Source organism: Bubalus bubalis, chromosome 3 (genome assembly GCF_019923935.1).
Source record: "Bubalus bubalis isolate 160015118507 breed Murrah chromosome 3, NDDB_SH_1, whole genome shotgun sequence".
NCBI classification, from domain to species: domain Eukaryota; kingdom Metazoa; phylum Chordata; class Mammalia; order Artiodactyla; family Bovidae; genus Bubalus; species Bubalus bubalis.
Genome location: NC_059159.1, coordinates 110,592,285 through 110,612,632, shown reverse-complemented (window position 1 = coordinate 110,612,632; position 20,348 = coordinate 110,592,285). Strand labels below are relative to the sequence as shown.

The following is a 20,348-nucleotide window of genomic DNA, read 5'->3' as shown; positions in this document are numbered from 1 at the left end:
GTCACTAATTCATGTCCAGTTCTTTGCAACTTCATGGAGTATAGCATGCCAGGCTTCCCTGTCCTTCACTATCTCTAGAAGTTTGCTCAAATTCAAGTCCATTGAGTCTGTGATGCTATCTAGCTATCTCATCCTCTGCCACCCTCTCTGCTTTTGCCTTCAGTCTTTCCCAGCATCAAGGTCTTTTCCAATGAGTTAACTCTTTGAATCAGGTGGCCATAGTATTGGAGCTTCAGCTTCAGCAAATTTAGTTGTTCAGTGGCTAAGTCATATTCATCTCTTTGCTACCCCATAGACTGCATCATGCCAGACTTCCCTGTCCTTCACCATCTCCTGGAGTCTATTAAAACTCTGTTGAGTTGATAATTCCATCCAACCATCTCGTCCTCTGTCATCCCCTCCTCCTTTAATCTTCCCAGCATCAGGGTCTTTTCAAATGAGTCAGCTCTTCACATCAGGTGGCCAAAGAACTGGAGTTTCAGCTTCAGCATCAATCCTTCCAATGAACACTCAGGACTGATCTCCTTTAAGACGGGCTCGTTTGATCTCCTTGCTGTCCAAGGGACTCTAAGGAGTATTCTCTGGCACCACCGTTCAAAAGCATCAATTCTTCAGTGCTCAGCCTTCTTTATGGTCCAAATCTACATCTATATATAACTACTGGAAAAACCATAGCTTTGACTATACGGACCTTTATTGGCAAAGTAATATCTCTGCTTTTTAATACTCTGTGTAGGTTTGTCATAGCTTTTCTTCCAAGGGCGAGCATCTTTTAAATTTGATGCCTGCAGTCACCATCTGCAGTGATTTTGGAGCCCAAGAAGATAAAGTCTGTTACTGTTTCCATTTTATCCCCATCTATTTGCCATGAAGTGATGGGACCAGATGCCATGATCTTAATTTTTTAAATGTTGAGTTTTAAGCCAGCCTTTTCATTATCTTTCACTTTCATCAAGAAGCTCCTTGGTTCAACTTCACTTTCTGCCATTAGATAGGGTGATATCATCTGCATAGCTAAGGTTGTTGATATTTCTACAGGCAGTCTTGATTCCAGCTTGTGATTCATCCAGCCTGGTATTTTGCATGATGTACTCTGCATATAAATAAGCAGAATGACAATATACAGCCTTGACGTACTTCTTTCCCAATTTTGAATCAGTCCGTTGTTCCATGTCCGATTCTAAACTATTGCTTCTTGACCTGCAAACAGGTTTCTCAGGAGGCAAGTAAGGTGGTCTGGTTTTCCCATCACTTTAAGAATTTTCCACAGTTTCTTATGATCCGCACAGTCAAAGGCTTTAGCGTAGTCAATGAAGCAGAAGTAGATTTTTTCTGGAATTCTCTTGCTTTTTCTGTGACCCAACAGATGTTGGCAATTTGATCTCTGGTTCCTCTGTCTTTTCTAAATCCAGCTTGTACATCTGGAGGTTCTTGGTTCACATACTGTTGAAACCTAGCTTGAAGGATTTTGAGCATTACCTTGCAAGTATGTGAAATGAATGCAATTGTGCAGTAGTTTGAATATTCTTTGGCATTTCCCTTCTTTGAGATTGGAATGAAAACTGACCTTTTCCAGTTCTGTGGCCACTGCTGAGTTTTCCAAATTTGCTGACATATTGAGTGCAGCACTTTAACAGCATCGTCTTTTAGGATTTTAAATAGCTCAGCTGGAATTCTATCATCTCCACTAGTTTTGTTGGTAGTAATGCTCTAAGGCCCACTTGACTTCACACTCCAGGATGTCTGGCTCTATGTGAGCAATCACACCATCATGGTTATCCAGGTCACTAAGATCTTTTTTTGTACAGTTCTTTTGTGTATTCTTGCCACCTCTTCTTAATATCTTCTGCTTCTGTTAAGTCTTTACCATTTCCTGTCCTTTATTGTGCCCATCTTTGCATGAAATGTTCCCTTGGTATCTCTAATTTTTTTGAAGAGATCTCGTCTTTCTCAGTCTGTTGTTTTCCTCTATTTCTTTGCATTAATCACTTAGGAAGGCTTTTTATCTCTCCTTGCTATTCTTTGAAACTCCGCATTCCATTGGGTATATCTTTCCCTTTCTCTTTTGCCTTTTGCTTCTCTTCTTTTCTCAGCTATTTGTAAGCTATTTGTATTCCTCAGACAACCATTTTGCCTTCTCACGTTTCTTTTTCTTTAGGATGGTTTTGGTCACCACCTCCTATACAATTTTATGAACTTCTGTCCATAGTTCTCAGGTACTCTGTCCTTCAGATCTAATCCCTTGAATCTATTTGTCACTTCTACCATATAATCATAAGGGACTTGATTTAGGTCATACCTGAATGGCCTAGTTGTTTTCCCTACTTTCTTCAACTTAAGTCTGAATTTTGCAATAAGGAGCTCATGAGCTGAGCCACAGTCAGCTCCAGGTCTTGTTTTTGCTGACTGTACAGAGCTTCTCCATCTCTGGTTGCAAAGAATATATTCATCAGATTTCAGTATTGACCATCTGGTGATGTCCATGTTTAGAGTCATCTCTTGTGTTGTTGGAAGAGGGTATTTATGATAACCAGTACCTTCTCTTGTCAAAACTCTGTTAGCCTTTGCCCTGCTTCATTTTGCACTCCAACACCAGACTTTCCTATAACTCCAGGTATCTTGACTTCCTACTTTTGCATTCCAGAACCCTATGATGGAAAGGACATCTTTTGTTGTTGTTGTTAGTTCTAGGAGGTCTTGTAGGTCTTCATAGAAACGTTCAACTTCAGCTTCTTCAGCATTAGTGGTTGGGGCATAGACTTGGATTACTATAATGTTGAATAGTTTGCCTTGGAAATGAACCAAGATCATTCTGTCATCTTTGAGATTGCACTCAAGTACTGCATTTCAGACTCATTTGTTGAATATTCCAATGAATATTCAGAGTTGATTTCCTTTAAGATTGACTGGTTTAATCTCCTTGCCATCCAAGGGTCTCTCAGGAGTCTTCTCCAGCACCTCAATTCAAAGGCATCAGTCCTTTGGCGTGCAACCTTCTTTATGGTCCAATTCTCATATCCATACATGATTACTGGAAAAACCATAGCTTTGACTATATGGACCTTTGTTGGCAAAGTGATAGCTGTGCTTTTTAATATGCTGGCTAGGTTGGTTGAGGCTTTCCTTCCAAGGAGTAAGCATCTTTTAATTTAATGGCTGCAGTCACTGTCTGCAGTGATTTTGGAGCCCAAGAAGTATACATGTATCCAAGTTCTTTTCCCATTTAGGTTTTTGCTTCTGCTATCTGCCCCTGGTGGATGAAGCTGTCTAAGAGGCTTGTGTGGGCTCCCTAGTGGGACGTTCTGTTTCCTTCCCTCTAGTGGGTGGAGCTGAATCTTGTCCCTCTGGTGGGTAGGGCCGTGACAAAGGTTGTGTTTACCAGGCAGCTGTGTGCTCAGAAAGACTTTAAGCAGCCTGCCTGCAGTTGGGTAAGCTGTGTTCTCATCCTGCTGGTTGTTTGGCCTGAGGTGTCCCAGCACTGGAGCCTACAGGCTGTTGGTAGGGAGGTCTGGATGAGGAAATGGTGGCTTTCAGGAGGGCTTAATCCAATGAAATACTTCTCAGAACTGCCCCCACCAGGGTCTTTGTACCCAGTGAGCCACAGCCAATCCCCACCTCTGCAGGAGACCCTCAAAAACTAGCAGGTATACCTGGCCCAGGCTTTTATGAGGTCACTGCTTTTTTCCCCTGGATTCTGGTGTGCATGAGACCTTCTGTGTGCCATCCAGGAGTGGAGTTTCTGTTTCTCCCAATCCTGTGGAAGTCCTGCAGTCAAACCCTCCTGGCTTTCAAAGCCAGATTCTCTTGCGTCGCCTCCTCCCATTGCCAGACCATCAGGTTGGAGAACTTGACATAGGGCTCAGAAATTTTACTCCCATGGGAGAATGTCTGTGGTACAATTCTTTTCCAGTTTGTAGGTTGTCTGCCCAGCAGGTTTGGGAATTTGATTGTAATGTGATTGCACCCCTCCTGCCATCTCATTGTGGCTTCTTTGTCTTCAGATGTTGAATATCTGTTTTGGTAGGTTCTAGTGTTTCTTTCTCTTTATCAGTGGCTTTCAGCAGTTAGTTGTGATTTGGTGTTTTTGTAGGAAGAGGTGAGCTCACATCCTTCTGCTCCAGCATCTTGTCTCCATCCTTAGTTGGCCTATATTTAAAGCAATTGGATGTATAAATATTTGAATTTGGTGATGGTGGAGTTTGGGCTAATAGACTTAAGCTGCTGTGAAGAAGTAAACTCAGGGACAGTATGCAGAGCTCACCTTTGGTCCATTTGTATCACCCATGCATTCAGATTTCTGACCACGGATATCAGAACACACATTATTCCTGCTGCAGTTCTGACAGTGAGAACAAGGACTGTCCTGGGCAGATGACCTTCTGCCGCTACCTCTTTGCACTTCTGTTCATCCTTTTTTAAACACCAGTAAGTATTGTCTCTCACGACCTTGGAAGAAATATCTAACACAAAATGGAAGGAAATGGTAGTTGCACGGTGGAAAGTAAAATTACCAGCAGATAAGGAGTTCTGGGGCTTGGGAAGGAAGAAGGAGCTGAGGCAGTGCATTTGATGTGAGGCACAAAAGCATTGCTCTGGGAGATAAGAAGAACTATAATGGGGCCTGTGGTCCGTACTTGCCTACACTGTAGAGAGAACTATTGTAGGCAGTTTTCACTTTATCCAGACTGTCATCACAGTCAACCCCCTGTTTTATTTGCAGGAATCCCCCATTCAGCGTGGTGTACCCCAGCTTCACTGAGGAAACTCAGGATGAAGTCTTCTGACTTATGCCCCTTAGAGAGGAAAGAGCACATGACATGACCTGGCCCATCAGATGCCCAGGAACCCAGCAGAAGGGCAGTTGGAATCATTCAGCTTGCTGGCATTCCACAATGGCAACAGCACCCCGTGGTGTTCAGCATTGGCAGAACACTGAAAGTGGTTCATCAGTTTCAGTGGTTTATCAGTGGTTTTCAGCAGTTAGTTGTGATTTGGTGTTTTTGTAGGAAGAGGTGAGCTCACATCCTTCTGCTCCAGCATCTTGTCTCCATCCTGAACAGACCATTCCTATTTGGTTGTGATTCCAGCCAGTGAGACTCACATTGGATAATGGCCGATTTCTCAGCCTGGTTCTTCATGATGAGTTTTTAAACAGCTACCCTTAAATTAGCCCAGGTCAGTTTCTGTTGTTTATAACAGGGAATCCTGATCAATACCAATGACATAGCCTCTTTTTGATCGAGAAGTTGTAAATGTCTACATCTCTAGGCAAACCCACATCTGTCCTCAAAGCCTTAAAACACAGATCAGGTGTCTTTCATTGTTTTCCCTTAAAGACAAATCCTTTCTAAGATAATCAAGTCTCTAAATAATAATGAGCAGTTTTCATTACAATAAGTAAATAGTACACAGTCGTCTCTTGAATCTAAAGGTATTGGTTCTAAGATCCCCACAGATTCCAAAACTGTGGATGCTCAAGTCACTTATGTAAAATGGCCAGTACGGGTGGCCCCCTCTATCTCTGGGGTTCCATATCCTCGATACAAAGGCCTGACTATATGTATCAACCTATTATCTTTATGGACAGAAAAAAATGTGAATTAGCAAATGTGAAAACATTTTTATTGACCTTAAGATAGAGTAATTTTAGGAAAGCAGATAGTTGACATTGTTTTCAGTTATTCACAGCAAGGTGCCTGTGAAACTCTTATAATTAGACTGAGTGGCACCATTAATGACACTTGAGATATATGCAAAGCTTGTCATATGCTTTAAAATTCACAAAGGCAGATCATTTTGATATGCTTTATTCATTTTCTCTGTTGAACACTGGGTTATATCCCAGTTGAATAAAGCATCTGATGTACTCCGATTTGCATTTTTGCACACAACATACTTTCCAATTCTACCTCGTTCACATCACTGTAATTGTTTCCATTTCTTACATAGGAGGACGTTAGTCACATTCATTATCAGCTAAACAATTTGACCCAAATGACAATAATAAATCATGCCCAACTTAGACAATTGAAATATCAGAATTTTTAACTATGACTTGCTTAGCTTGGGCAAAAGACCCTTGGTCCTAGCTATCATAACTGCTCCTGCCTCCCAGGGAACATAATATCAGACACGTTAGGAAGTGTCTTTGTTAAATTAGTATGTGTGGATGATTATGTATATCTGATTTAGTAATAGAATGTGGATTTGTGTATGATCTCTAATGAACAGCTTATATGTGATCATAAAAACAAAAATCTACAGAAATGTGTGTTAGTAACAAGCCAGAGAGAGTGTGAAATTTTGGATCAGTTTGAAGCCCAAATCAAGAGTGTTCACTGTTGCCTGCCAGCAGTTCAAACAGTATAGAAGTATATAAAGTATAATTCAGTAACTAACCTGTCTGCCCTCTAATATTCCTTCCTTGAAGTAAGCAAATATTCACAGCATGTGTGTGTATGTATGTATATACATATATATGTGTGCATGTGTGTGTATATATACAGGAAATGGCAACCCACTCCAGTATTCTTGCCTGGAGAATTCCATGGACAGAAGAGCCTGGAGGGCTACACTCCATGCAAAAGAGTCAGAAGTGACTTGGCAACTAAACAACAAGATAAGCTGTGGGGCTGAGGAAAGCCTGCAGGAAGCAGCCCAGGCTGGGATGTGGGTCTGCATTGTCAGGGGCTCCTAGCCATGTCACCTCAGCCTGAGTCAAGAGCTGGAGAAAATAACTGATGCCCAGTTGTGGGGAAAGCTGTGTTCCTTGGAGTTCCTCTTGGAATGTCCTCCAGCACCCTCTACCAATGAAACTTAATATTGTGTCAACTGCCAAAGGAAGAACGTTTAAAAGGTCAGTTGCATTTTCACAGATTAGGCAACAAAGGATGAATTTGAGGTAACAGGCAATAAATTGATAACTGCCATAACTGTACATATTACTCTGCCAGTTTGAGTTGTCGATTGGACTATAAAAAAATTCCCCAAATAGATGACATGATCCTCTACATAGAAAACCCTAAAGACTCCACCAGAAAATTACTAGAACTAATCAATGACTATAGTAAAGTTGCAGGATATAAAATCAACACACAGAAATCCCTTGCATTCCTATACACTAATAATGAGAAAACAGAAAGAGAAATTAAGGAAACAATTCCATTCACCATTGCAACGGAAAGAATAAAATACTTAGGAATATATCTACCTAAAGAATCTAAAGACCTATATATAGAAAACTATAAAACACTGGTGAAAGAAATCAAAGAGGACACTAACAGATGGAGAAATATACCATGTTCATGGATTGGAAGAATCAATATAGTGAAAATGAGTATACTACCCAAAGCAATCTATAGATTCAATGCAATCCCTATCAAGCTACCAACAGCATTCTTCACAGAGCTAGAACAAATAATTTCACAATTTGTATGGAAAAACAAAAAACCTCGAATAGCCAAAGCTATCTTGAGAAAGAAGAATGGAACTGGAGGAATCAACCTACCTGACTTCAGGCTCTACTACAAAGCCACAGTTATCAAGACAGTATGGTACTGGCACAAAGACAGAAATATAGATCAATGGAACAAAATAGAAAGCCCAGAGATAAATCCACTCACATATGGACACCTTATCTTTGACAAAGGAGGCAAAAATATACAATGGATTAAAGACAATCTCTTTAACAAGTGGAGCTGGGAAATCTGGTCAACCACTTGTAAAAGAATGAAACTAGAACACTTTCTAACACCATACACAAAAATAAACTCAAAATGGATTAAAGATCTCAACGTAAGACCAGAAACTATAAAACTCCTAGAGGAGAACATAGGCAAAACACTCTCTGACATACATCACAGCAGGATCCTCTATGACCCACCTCCCAGAATATTGGAAATAAAAGCAAAAATAAACAAATGGGACCTAATTAACCTTAAAAGCTTCTGCACATCAAAGGAAACTATTAGCAAGGTGAAAAGACAGCCTTCAGAATGGGAGAAGATAATAGCAAATGAAGCAACTGACAAACAACTAATCTCGAGAATATACAAGCAACTCCTACAGCTCAACTCCAGAAAAATAAATGACCCAATCAAAAAATGGGCCAAAGAACTAAATAGACATTTCTCCAAAGAAGACATACAGATGGCTAACACACACATGAAAAGATGCTCAACATCACTCATTATCAGAGAAATGCAAATCAAAACCACTATGAGGTACCATTTCACACCAGTCAGAATGGCTGCGATCCAAAAGTCTACAAGTAATAAATGCTGGAGAGGGTGTGGAGAAAATGGAACCCTCTTACACTGTTGGTGGGAATGCAAACTAGTACAGCCACTATGGAGAACAGTGTGGAGATTCCTTAAAAAACTGGAAATAGACCTGCCTTATGATCCAGCAATCCCACTGCTGGGCATACACACTGAGGAAACCAGAGGGGAAAGAGACACGTGTATCCCAATGTTCATCGCAGCACTGTTTATAATAGCCAGGACATGGAAGCAACCTAGATGTCCATCAGCAGATGAATGGATAAGCAAGCTGTGGTACATATACACAAGGGAGTATTATTCAGCCATTAAAAAGAATACATTTGAATCAGTTCTAATGAGGTGGATGAAACTGGAGCCTATTATACAGAGTGAAGTAAGCCAGAAAGAAAAACACCAATACAGTATACTAACGCATATATATGGAATTTAGAAAGATGGTAACAATAACCCTGTGTACGAGACAGCAAAAGAGACACTGATGTATAGAACAGTCTTATGGACTCTGTGGGCGAGGGAGAGGGCGGGAAGATTTGGGAGAATGGCGTTGAAACATGTATAATATCATGTATGAAATGAGTTGCCAGTCCAGGTTCGATGCACGATACTGGATGCTAGGGGCTGGTGCACTGGAACGACCCAGAGGGATGGAATGGGGAGGGAGGAGGGAGGAGGGTTCAGGATGGGGAACACATGTATACCTGTGGCAGATTCATTTTGATATTTGGCAAAACTAATACAGTTATGTAAAGTTTAAAAATAAAATAAAATTAAAAAAAAAAATTCCCCAAATAGAATGGCTTAAAACAACCACTGTTTTATTTTCTCTCATGAGTCTGTGGGTTAATAAAGCTTAGCTGGGGAGTTCTCCTATTCTGTGTGATGGCATCCAGGACTGATTGTGGTCATCTGGAGACTCTCTTGGGCTAGAATAGCCAAGATGCCTTGCTTACATGTATGGCATTAACTGGGATGCTGGAAAAATTGTCTCCCTCTCTCCTGTCTCCATGTAATCTCAGGACTTCATCTCTATGTGGTCATTCCAAATTGTTTCCTTAATTAATTTCTTCAGCCATACTTCTTAAATTGTGGCTTAGAGCTCTCCCAAAGCACAAAAGCAGAAGTTTCCAGGCTTCCTTAAGGCTTAGGCCCAGAACCAGCACAGCATCACTTCTACATTCTGTTGATCAAAGTAAGACAAAGGTCTAGCCCAGGCTCAGTATATAAGAGACATGAATACCGGGGGGCATGGTTCATTAACATCCACCTTTGGACACTAGCTTGGCCACCTGATTTTTTCTCTATAAATAGGATTAATATTGCCTGACTCTCAATTACCACCACTTTTGAGGTGTCATCATCTAATAATGTTGCAAAGATGAAATATGGCATGGTGACTGCCTGCTCAGGATGAAAGGAAGCAGGCTCATCAATTTGAAGATGGCACAAAACTGGTAAGCATGTAAATTCTGGTTCTAAAGACTAATAAGTTGAAAAGATGAACTGACTCTAACACCATGTAGTTCAGTAGGGGTTAAGGAAAAGTCCAGTAGTTGGATCTGAAACTCCAGTGGTAGGATGATAAGAGGACATAGGACCTAACAGAGCAGTGTGAAAGAGAATGAAAAGTTTAGGTAGATAATAAAACTCAGAATGCATCTATAGTGTCATGTGGTCTAATACCAAAAGTAGATTAAAGTCTTGTATCTAAAATTTTTTTCAATAAGTCATTAAATATTAGTGGAATATTAATAGGCATCTTATGGAGAAAAATGTCTGGAAGATGGTTCTGTGGCCTAAAAGTTTCATAAATAATGTGTAATACAAAGGTAAACAAAATTATTAGGTCACAGAATCACCTTCCAACCATGTTGAAGAACTCCTCAAAATTAGTAATGTGCTATTATAAATAGTGAATCTTTAGGGGAAGGGGTACATGGATAAAGGTTGTGGTATTTCCCAAGTTTATTTGGCCACAGAAACTTTTTTTCCTGAGGCATCTCCCAGGACCTGTATTCTAGGGGAACATATTTTGAGGAACATTGGTTCAGAATGAAGGATTTGATATTTGTATCTTTCTTTGCTGGTACTCAAGTTTAAAAACCTACCTTTAATTTATGGCAACGTATTTAAAGGGGGTAATGGACTATCTGGATATTGTTCAGGGAGAGGAGATCTTTTTTTTTTAAACTTGTTATTTTGTATTGGGGTATAGCTGATTAACGGGCTTCCCTGGTAGCTCAGCTGGTAAAGAATCTGCCTGCATTGCAGGAGACCTGGGTTTGATTCCTGGGTTGGGAAATTTCCCTGGAGAAAGGATAGGCTACCCACTCCAGTATTATTGGGCTTTCCTGGGTGTCTCAGACGGTAAAGAATCTGCCTGAAATGCAGGAAACCTGGGTTCGATCCCAGGGTTGGGAAGATCTCCTGGAGTGCATGGCAACCCACTCCAGTCTTCTTGCCTGGAGAATCCCCATGGACAGAGGAGCCTGGCGGGGTACAGTCCATGGGGTTGCAAAGAGTCAGACACGACTGAGCAACTAAGCACAGCACATAGCTGATTAACAATGATGTGATAGTTTCAGGTGAACAGTGGAGGGACTCAGCCATATATATACATGTATCCATTCTGGACAAGGAGGCCTGGCGTGCTGCAATTCATGTGGTCGCAAAGAGTCGGACACGACTGAGCGACTGAACTGACTGATTCATTCTCCCCCAGAGAGAGGTGGTCTTGATGATGAAAAGATGAAGAACAGTGAAATATAAAATACTGAGGATGCTTCATCTGGAGGAAAAAAGTGCTTCAGGGGGACATAGTAGATATCTTCAAATATGTGAAGATTGTCACATGCAGATGGAGTAGACTTGTTTTCATAAGGGTTAACAACTGAAAGGGTTAACGGGTAGGAAGCCCAGAGGTCCCCAAGCAGCAGGAGGAAATAAACTGCAAGAGGTAGACATTTTTTTTTTCCTTGAAATTTTGTGTAGAGAAGAAAAAAAAAAGTCTTCATAGTTTATTTCCTCGTACCACTGGGGGGCCTCTGGCCTTCCTATCTGTTAACCCTCTCACAATGGGATGGGGTAGGCCAAGCGGTTGCAAGGTTTTCTCTGTTCAAGAAAGGATTTTCCAACTTGGAGGTCCAAGAATGGAAAGAGCTTTGAGATGTAGTCTTGAGCTCCCCATCACTCTCAGGGCTTACACAAAGTTGTATCTCCATGGTTGGAGATGTTAAAGAAGGGATTCAGGCTCCAGCTAGCTGGCCAAACAAGATGATCTTTAAAGTTTCCTTCCAAATCTGAGATTCTAAGACTTGACTCTTAATATCCTTCTTGGGACCATCACAAGCACCATTCTCCATTTCTCAGACGATGATTTCATTTGACTATCTAACCCTGGTAGATGGGTTGATGCCTTTAACTGGTAATTGGTTTGCATAAGGCAGAATAAATTTTATGGCTTGAATCATGCATCTAAAATAGTTGATCAAACTCTAAGCAGTGTTGGTGAATTTTATTATTGTGAATGTGTAAAACAATTTGTACTGAATTCCTACTTCTGAGCCAGCTTTAGTATGCCCACGGAAATTCATTATTTTGCAGTATTTCCACAAGTAAGATTCCTTTCTGATAGACAAATCTTTGCCTTTTATCTTCCAAGTACCGAATTGATTCAACAAGCCATTTTGGATATCATATTTTTTCCTTATGAAATTGGCTTTATTAAGGACAGTAACTAGATTACATTGATTTCTATCAAGAATATAATTTTATGTGTGGTCTATTATAGAGTCTGGGTTCAACCTAAGAGATTATTTATTAATTTTCTTGTACAGTAAAAAATTCCAACTTCCTGATATAAAAATAATACTCTAAATTTTCTTGTATTGTTTTATTGTTTTATTAAAATTATGAATTTATATTTTTCTGGATATCAAGATAAAATTAATTTAGCCTCTTTTTTCCTCTGCAACTTGACCCTTTTGGAGGGAGGCCTTGTTTCACAGAACAAACTGTTCAAGTTTTGGCCACTAGGTGGTGCACTGGTTAAACATTTTCTCCATCTTCTTGGATCGCTTGCAGTCTCAACTTGTACTTGAAAAAGACCGATTTGTACCTTGTACCCAGAGGCCAGTTTCATTCACTTTGAACTAATCGTATATATTCTTGCATTTTGGCAAGTTACTCAGTTTTTTTTGGTTCTCTCCCATGTATCCATTACATGTTCTTGAACATTTTGTTTGATTTTCTCCTGTTAATCTGTCTTGCAGTATGCTCAGTCTCTCAGTCTTGTCTGACTCTTTATGGACCCCGTGGACTGTAGCCCTACACTCCAGGCTTCTCTGTCCCTGGGACTTTTCAGGTAATACTGGAGCAGGGTAGCATTTCCTACTCCAGAGGATCTTCCTGACCAAGGGATGGAACCCACGTCTCATGCGTCTTCTGCATTGGCAGACGAGTTCTTCAGCACTGTGCCACCTGTCTCATGTCAATTTAATTGTTAGGCCAGCCAGAAGAACCTCGAAGACTAGAGGAAAGTTTATTCCTTCCCGACAAAGTGCACACTGTTTGCTATTGTTATTATCTCAATCTTAGTTTTACTTGTCACTTTTAAAAGAAAAGTAGTAGGAGAGGAAGTCAGGAAAACCTGTTCCTCCTCAGAGTGGGAAGTAATCTAGTTGGGGTGCCCCACCTCTGGAAAACTGGTGCTGTCCTATCAAAGACTACAGAGTCCACTCCATAAGTCACTTGTTTGTTCCCTCCTCTTGTAAACCATTAGAGACATTCAGCTACTATTGGCATGTAACTGAGAAGCAGGCAGGAGGTGGCAGCTATTTAAGTGCAGAGGATTATTCATAGGTATTTAGTGGAAACATAAAGAATATTAAAAGGGTAATCAGATCAACTAATTGTGGTAACAGAAGCTTGTTTCACCTCAATGGTGAAGACTTTTAACTCTTAACTTGTTGTCAGAAGGGTGTAAGGAACCCCCCTCACCTCTCACCCCTCAACTCCCATAGTAGCCTCGAGTAATGTTTGCCAGGATAACAGCTGCCTGAGAAGGAATTTTAAAATTCCATTTTAATATGGCAGACAAGTCTTTATTCAAGAGTTGTGTGATTACCAAAAATAAGTAAATAAAGCCAAATAGGATTTAATAGAATAAATTTAAGGAATTTTATGGGACCCATGACAAGTACACACAGGCCCTTTGGGAGCCTCAGCTGAGGGTGAAAACAAGTTATCAAGAGGCTAGCATAGCTGCTCTCCTCTGGGGCCACATAGTCTCTTGTCTTTGCTTCTCTGCACAGGTCTGCCCTGTTCCACAGTACTTCTCTTTATAGACTGAATCTGCCTACTCATCTGGCTCACTGATGGCTTTACACAGCCACTCCCAAGTAGAAATATATACTCAGCCTCTGAAAATAATCTAGTATAAACCCACTTGGTTTATTTAGATCTTGAATTATAATTCTAGGAGCTTCCCTTGTGTCTCTGCTGGTAGAGAATCCACGTGCAAAGTGGGAGACCTGGGTTTGAGACCTGCAATTCTAGGGAGAGATCTTTGGATCTAGCTTGAATCAAATACAAATACTTGGCCAACTGTCTGTGATGGTGGGGAGGCCGAGTCACAGGAGAGCATCCTGTGTGGAGGAAACGACTGTCACCTTTTGTGTGGGACAGTTCAGCAACGGCCGCCTGCTGGCAGGAGAACATGTCCAATTTTTTTTTTCAAAAGACTTTTGACTGCATAAAATTTAGAAATATTTAAATAGCAAAGAATATCTTAAGCAAAATAAGGGCTAAGAAAAGTTACAAAAGGAACAAACAGTTGCAAAATGTCAACTCCTCTAAAATAACCAGAAAATTCAGGATTAAATTAATAAAAATATTACTAAATTTAGCTGTGGGTGTTGTTATTTAGGTCTTTTGTGGGGTTTTTTTTGGGGGGGTTGCACTGTATTTGAAACCAATGAAAACTTGATATAAATATTAAGTAACTTTTATAGATTTCTAATAAATCTCATAGAAGATAGAAATGATCTTTATTGTTTCAAATGTCTTCATCCAGTCATGTCAAACCTCTCTCAATTATGGTTTAGTAAGTGGACTTTTTATTTCAATCAAAATAAAATACTTACACCTTCTGATTCTAGATGATATAAATAATTTTTATTTATCTAGAAATAAAACTGAAGTGAAAATAATGTATTCATAAGAATTATATTTAAACCATCTATATTTGGAAAATACTGTTTTAGGCAATAAGAACAAATATAGCATTAATTAAATAACAGCAGTTAAACTAAAAAGGTAAATCAAAATTATTTTCCCAAAGAGACCTGGATTCGATCCCAGGGTTGGGAAGATTCCCGGAGGAGGGCGTGGCAACCCACTCCAGTTTTTGCCTGGAGAATCCCCATGGACAGAGGAGCCTGGCGGGCTACAGTCCATGGGGTTGCAAAGAGTCAGACTCGACTGAGCAACTAAGCACAGCACAGCATGGTAGTTCTATTTTAGTTTTCTGAGGAACCTCCTTACAGTTTTCTATAGTGGTTGCACCAACTTACATTTCCACCAACGGTGTAGGAGGATTCCGTTTTCTCTACACCCTCTCCATCATTTGTTATTTGTAGACTTTTTGATGATGGCCATTCTGACTGGTATGAGGTGATACATCATTATAGTTTTTATTTGCATTTCTCTAATAATTAGTGATGTTGAGCATCTTTGCAAGTGCTTTTTGGTGATGTATATATCTTCTTTAGAGAAATATCTGCTTAGATCTTGTGCCCATTTTTTGACTGGGTTGTTTTTTTTTTTTTTTTAATTGAGATACATGAACTGTTTGTATATTTTGGAAATTAATCCCTGTTGGTCACATCATTTGCAAATATTTTCTCCTATCCAGTGGGTTGTCTTTTCATTTTGTTTATGGTTTCCTTTGCTGTGCAAAAGCTTTACAGTTTAATTAGTTTCTATTTTTTATTTTCATTACCCTAGGAGATAGATTCAAAAAAGATATTGCTGCAATATTTATGTTAAAGAGTGTTTTGCCTATGTTTTCCTCTAAAAGTTTTATAGTATCCAGTCTTACATTTAGGTCTTTAATCCATTTTGAGCTTATTTTTGTGTCTGATGTTACAGAAGGTTCTAACTTCAATCTTTTACTTGTAGCTATCCAGTTTTCCCAGCAACACTTACTGAAGAGACTGTCTTTTCTTCATTCTGTATTTTTGCCTCCTTTGTCATTGATTAATTTACCATAGGGTGCATGGGTTTATTTCTGGGCTTTCCATCCTGTTCCATTGATTTCTGTTTTTGTGCCAGTACCATACTGTTTTCTTTTTTTTTTTTTTAATTAATTTATTTATTTGGCTGTACTGGGTCTTAGTTGTGGCATGCAGAAGCTTCAGTCTTCACTGTGGCATACAGGTTCTTTAGTTGCAAAATGTGGGATCTTTGGTTGGGGCATTTGAACTCTTAGTTGCAGCATGTGGGATCTAGTTCCCTGAATAAGAATTGAATTTGAGCCCCCTGCATTGGAATGGAGTCTTAGCCACTGGACCACCAGGGAAGTCCCACCAAACTGTTTTTATTACTGTAGCTTTATAGCGTAGTTTGAAGTCAGGGAGCCCAGTTCCTTCAGCTCTGTTTTTCTTTGATTTCTTTCATCAGCACCTTACAGTATTCAGAGGACAGGTCTTTTGATTCCTTAGGGAGATATATTCCTAAATACTCTTTTTGATGCATTGGTAAATGAAATTTATTTCCTTCATTTCTCTTTCTGATCTTTTGTTGTTAGTGTAGAGGAATGCAACAGATTTCTGTGTATTAATTTTGTGTCCTGTAACCTTATTTATCCTGTAACTGAATTCATTGATGAGCTCTAGTAGTTTTGTAATTTTCTTGTTTCTGAAAAGTGAAAGTTGTTCAGTTGTGTCTGACTCTCTGCAAGCCCATGGACTGTAGCCCTGCCATGCTCCTCTGTCCATGGGATTCTCCAGGCAAGAATACTGGAGTGGATAGCCATTCCCTTCTCCAGGGGGTCTTCCTGACCCAGGGATTTAACCCAGGTCTTCCACATTGTAGGTAGATTCTTTACCATCTGAGCCATTAAGGAAGTCCCAAGAACACTAGAGTGGGTAGCCATTCCCTTCTTGAGCTCTAGTAGTTGCATAATTTTCTTGTTTCTAGTTGTGGACTTTTCTTTTCTGCCTTTACCATTTGCTGTGAAGCTGATTTGGTGGTGCTGAATTCTTTTAGCTTTTGCTTGTCTGTAAAGCTTTTGATTTCCCTGTCAAATCTGAACAAGAGCCTTGCTGGGTAGAGTATCCTTGTGTGTAGGTTCTCCCCTTTCATCATTTAAAAAATATCATGCCACTACCTTCTGGCCTGCAGAGTTTCTGCTGAAAAATCAGCTGATAACCATATGGGGTTTCCTTTGTATGTTACTTGTTGCTTTTCTGCTGAGGTCCAGCCCCAGCTGATCCAGGGAGTTCGAAGCGGGGATGGCATCGGCGAGGATCAGGATACAATAGCTTCAATTAGATATTAATTAGAGATATAAAGAGTAATAGAATGAGGATAGCTCAGTAGGAAAATTCAGTGGAGAAAAGAGGCTGAGTAGCTTGGTTTTCACGGGAGACCAATAAAACTTCAAAATAAGAAGTTTGCACTACTTACGTAGGCCTCAGGCGTCCTTCCATTCTCCCGAAGGAGAGGAGACACTGAGGCCTCCCCGGTCGGATCTTAGAAGCCCAGGCATAATTAGTAAGCATGGCGGGTTCTGCGCTCCAGATGGAGACTCAGCCAGAGTTTGAGAGAGAGAGCGACATGGGGAGACCAGTATTTCGAGAAACTGATCCCAATTCTTTATTTTCCACGGTCTACTTTTATACACTGAGATGTTATGCAAAAGTCACGCGGGGTCAGCAGTCCTGACTTTTATCAAAGTCAGGTGCTTCATACAAATGTATACAGAGGTCTTAGGGGTGTTACATCATCTTCTGGCCAGGGGGCCTGCTGACAATTTATGACCCTCTCCTTGTGACAGCGGTCAGTCAACCAGGACACTTATTTCTCCAGGGGTGATTATTCTTAAAAAAGACTCCACCTTCCGAAGGTACCAGATAAAGTTACATTCCTATAGGGTGAGGGTGTAGTGGGTTTTAATTAAGGAAAGAATTTACTTAGCCTAAGGTCCAATGTGATTAATATCAAAGGTTAATACTTATTTCTTCTGTATATTCATTAATGTGTGTAAGGGCAGGGGATGTGGAGACTTAGCAGCAAACATTGGCTCAACAAATGAAAAACCCTTCACCAATACAATTTCTAATCAGCCCACTATACTTATACTAATAATTTTCTAACTTTTCTAAGGAACCTGTTTTCAGAAGGTTTAAAGCATCTCGTGCCTCTCATGGTTGGGAGGCTGTGAGCAATCACATGTGGCCAGACAAGCCTGTCAGGCAGGCTAGAGAATCTTCAGAGGAGTTTGTAGGTTAAAACACTCTTGTCACGCCCAGGAGTTTTTATTAACTGGAGCTCTAAGTTAACTCCTTCTCCGAAAGAGGTGGTGGGGGACAGCCCCCCGTAAAGTAAGAGGTGTAGGTGAGAGCACAAAGTAGTAAAGTAGGCAGGCTCTGGTTATGGGGGTAGATGCTCAAGGATTTCCAGGGGGACTCCTGAGGCTCGATCCCACCTTTGCGTATGTCGAGCCTCCTTCCTCATGACCTTTGCCAAAGGCAGAGTGTCTCACGCTGGCCCCCAACACTTTTCCTTTTTTGCTTTTAATATTTGCTCTTTATCCTTTTGTCAGTTTGATTACTGTGTGTCTTGGCCTGTTCCTCCTTGGGTTAATCCTGTATGGGCCTCTCTGTGCTCCTGGACTTAGGTGACTGTTTCCTTTTCCATGTTAGGGAATTTTTCAGCTATTATCTCTTCAAATATTTCCTCAGGTCCTTTCTCTCCCTCTTCTGCTTCTGGGACCCCTATAATGAAAATGTTGGTGTGTTTGATGTTGTCTTGGAGGTCCCTAAACTGTTTTCATTCCTTTTGTCTTTAGTCTGTCCCACAGCAGTGATTTTCATTACTGTCTTCCAGCTTACTGATCCTTTCTTCTGCCTCATTTATTCTGCTATTGATTCCTTCAAGTGTATTTGTCATTTCAGTTATTGTGTTCAACTCTGGTTGTTCTTTATATTTTCTCTTTGTTAAAAAAACTTCTTGTAACTTCTTGCCATGTGCTTCAATTCTTTTCCTGAGTTTTTGATTGTCTTTACAATCAAAAGTAAAGAGTTCTTTACTGTGAGCTCTTTCTCAGGTAGATCGCCTATTTGCACTTTACTTAGTTATTGTTTTAGGGTTTTATCTTGTTCCTTCATCTGAAACATATTCCTTTGCCTTCTCTTTTGTTTAAATTTCTATTTGTGCTTTATGTGTATAGTAGCTTAGTTATGTTTCCTGACCTTGGAGAAGTGGCTTTCTGTAAGGGATGTTTTATGAGTCTCCTCTCATCACCCAAAGGCCAGGGATCAGGGTCTCAGGGTAGGTTCTGATGTGTTTGTGTACTCAGTTCTGCAGGCTGCAGGATCATCGTTTTCTTGCTTCTGGTATCTGCCCCTTAGTGAGTGAGGCTGGTCTAGAGGCTTGTGCAGGCTTCCTGGTGGGAGGGGCTGATGCCCACCCACTGGCAGGTGGAGCTCAATCTGGCCCTTTGATGGGCAGGGCCATGTCAAGGGGCATGTCTAGAGGTTACTGTGGGCTCAAGAAGTCTTTAGGCAGCCTGTCTGCTGATGGGTCTATGTTTCTGCCCTGATAGCTCTTTGGCCTGAGGTGCCCCAGCCCTGGAGCCTACAGGTCATTGGGTGAGGGCAGGTTTTCGTGCTAATGCAAGCAATATGTCTGCCTCCTGGAAGAGTAGGTATACTCTCTTCAAGTAGGTGTACATTCACCAATATTTCCACCACCAGGTTTTATGACCCCAGACAGATCCACAGTCACCCTCCTCCCAACTCCACAAGAGGCTTTCCAAGACCAGCAGATAAGTCTGGCCCAGGCTCAAAGAAGGAAGTCAGCTGCATTTGCTCTGCGTGCTGGTGTGCACGAGGCCTTGTGTGCGCCCTCTAGAAGTGGAGCCCCTGTTTCCCACCATCCCCCACCCCTGTCCTGTGGAGCTCCTACAATCAGGCCTCACTGGCCTTCAAAGCCAGATCTGCTGAGGGCTCCTCCATTCAATGCCAGACCCCTAGACTGGGTAGCCTGATGTGGAACTCAGAGCTCTCAGCTCTGTGGGAGAATTTCTGTGATGTAATTAGTCTCTAGTTTGTGGGTCACCCACCCAGGTAGTATGGGATTTAATTACATTGCAAAGTACACCCCTCCCATTGTCTCATGTGGTTTCACCTTTATGTCTTTGGATGTAGAGTATTTTTTGTGGTAGATTCCAGTCATATGAAATATCAACTATGCTTAAATCAAAGGCAATACTAATCTGAATCTAAAGGGATGAACATTATAGCTCAGCTTCATTTTTAAAAACCTATGTGTGGTGAATATTATAGGATAGAAGATACATGTTGGCCCAGAGCTAAATATTCTATTTTTTTCTACTGTTTATGATATTTCTTTTTTTATTGAGATAGTATTGGTTTATAGTATTATATGTTTCATGTGTACAGCATTATATTTCTACCTCTGTATACAACATGCTTACCACAAAATTTTAGTTTCCATCCATCACCATACAGTTGACCCCTTTCAATCTCTTAAAATTCGTGTTAAAAGGAGAAAAACATTGTAAAATGAATCTCACTTCTATCAGACTGACAGAACTCACAACAACAGAAACATATAAACACAAAACCTCATTTATTTTTGTTTGAAGCAGAAAGAGATCACAGCACAGGAACAATAAACAAATCATTTAAACATTGAGGGAAAATGTCCCCATGAATACATACATGTATATATTCTTAAGAGCAGCGATCAGAAGTTTAATACAATGTAAAGTAGTTTTCAATTTTAAGAAAGTGCTTTCTGACAGACTTTTGAGTAGGAAGT

General features: G+C 40.5%; 1 long non-coding RNA gene across 3 annotated transcripts in view; it reads left to right on the top strand.

Moving 5' to 3' along the window:
- LOC123332844 overlaps positions 1–20,348 on the top strand; it is a 116,440-nt gene that overhangs the window by 66,631 nt on the left and 29,461 nt on the right. For 2 of the 3 annotated variants that reach the window (XR_006549941.2, XR_006549939.2), the window contains 2 exons: positions 4,294–4,425; positions 4,721–6,398. The exons of the other annotated variant lie outside the window; for it this stretch is intronic. This is a non-coding gene — a long non-coding RNA (uncharacterized LOC123332844). Of the gene's footprint in view, positions 1–4,293; positions 4,426–4,720; positions 6,399–20,348 lie in introns of those variants that run through there. 3 annotated transcript variants of the gene reach the window in all.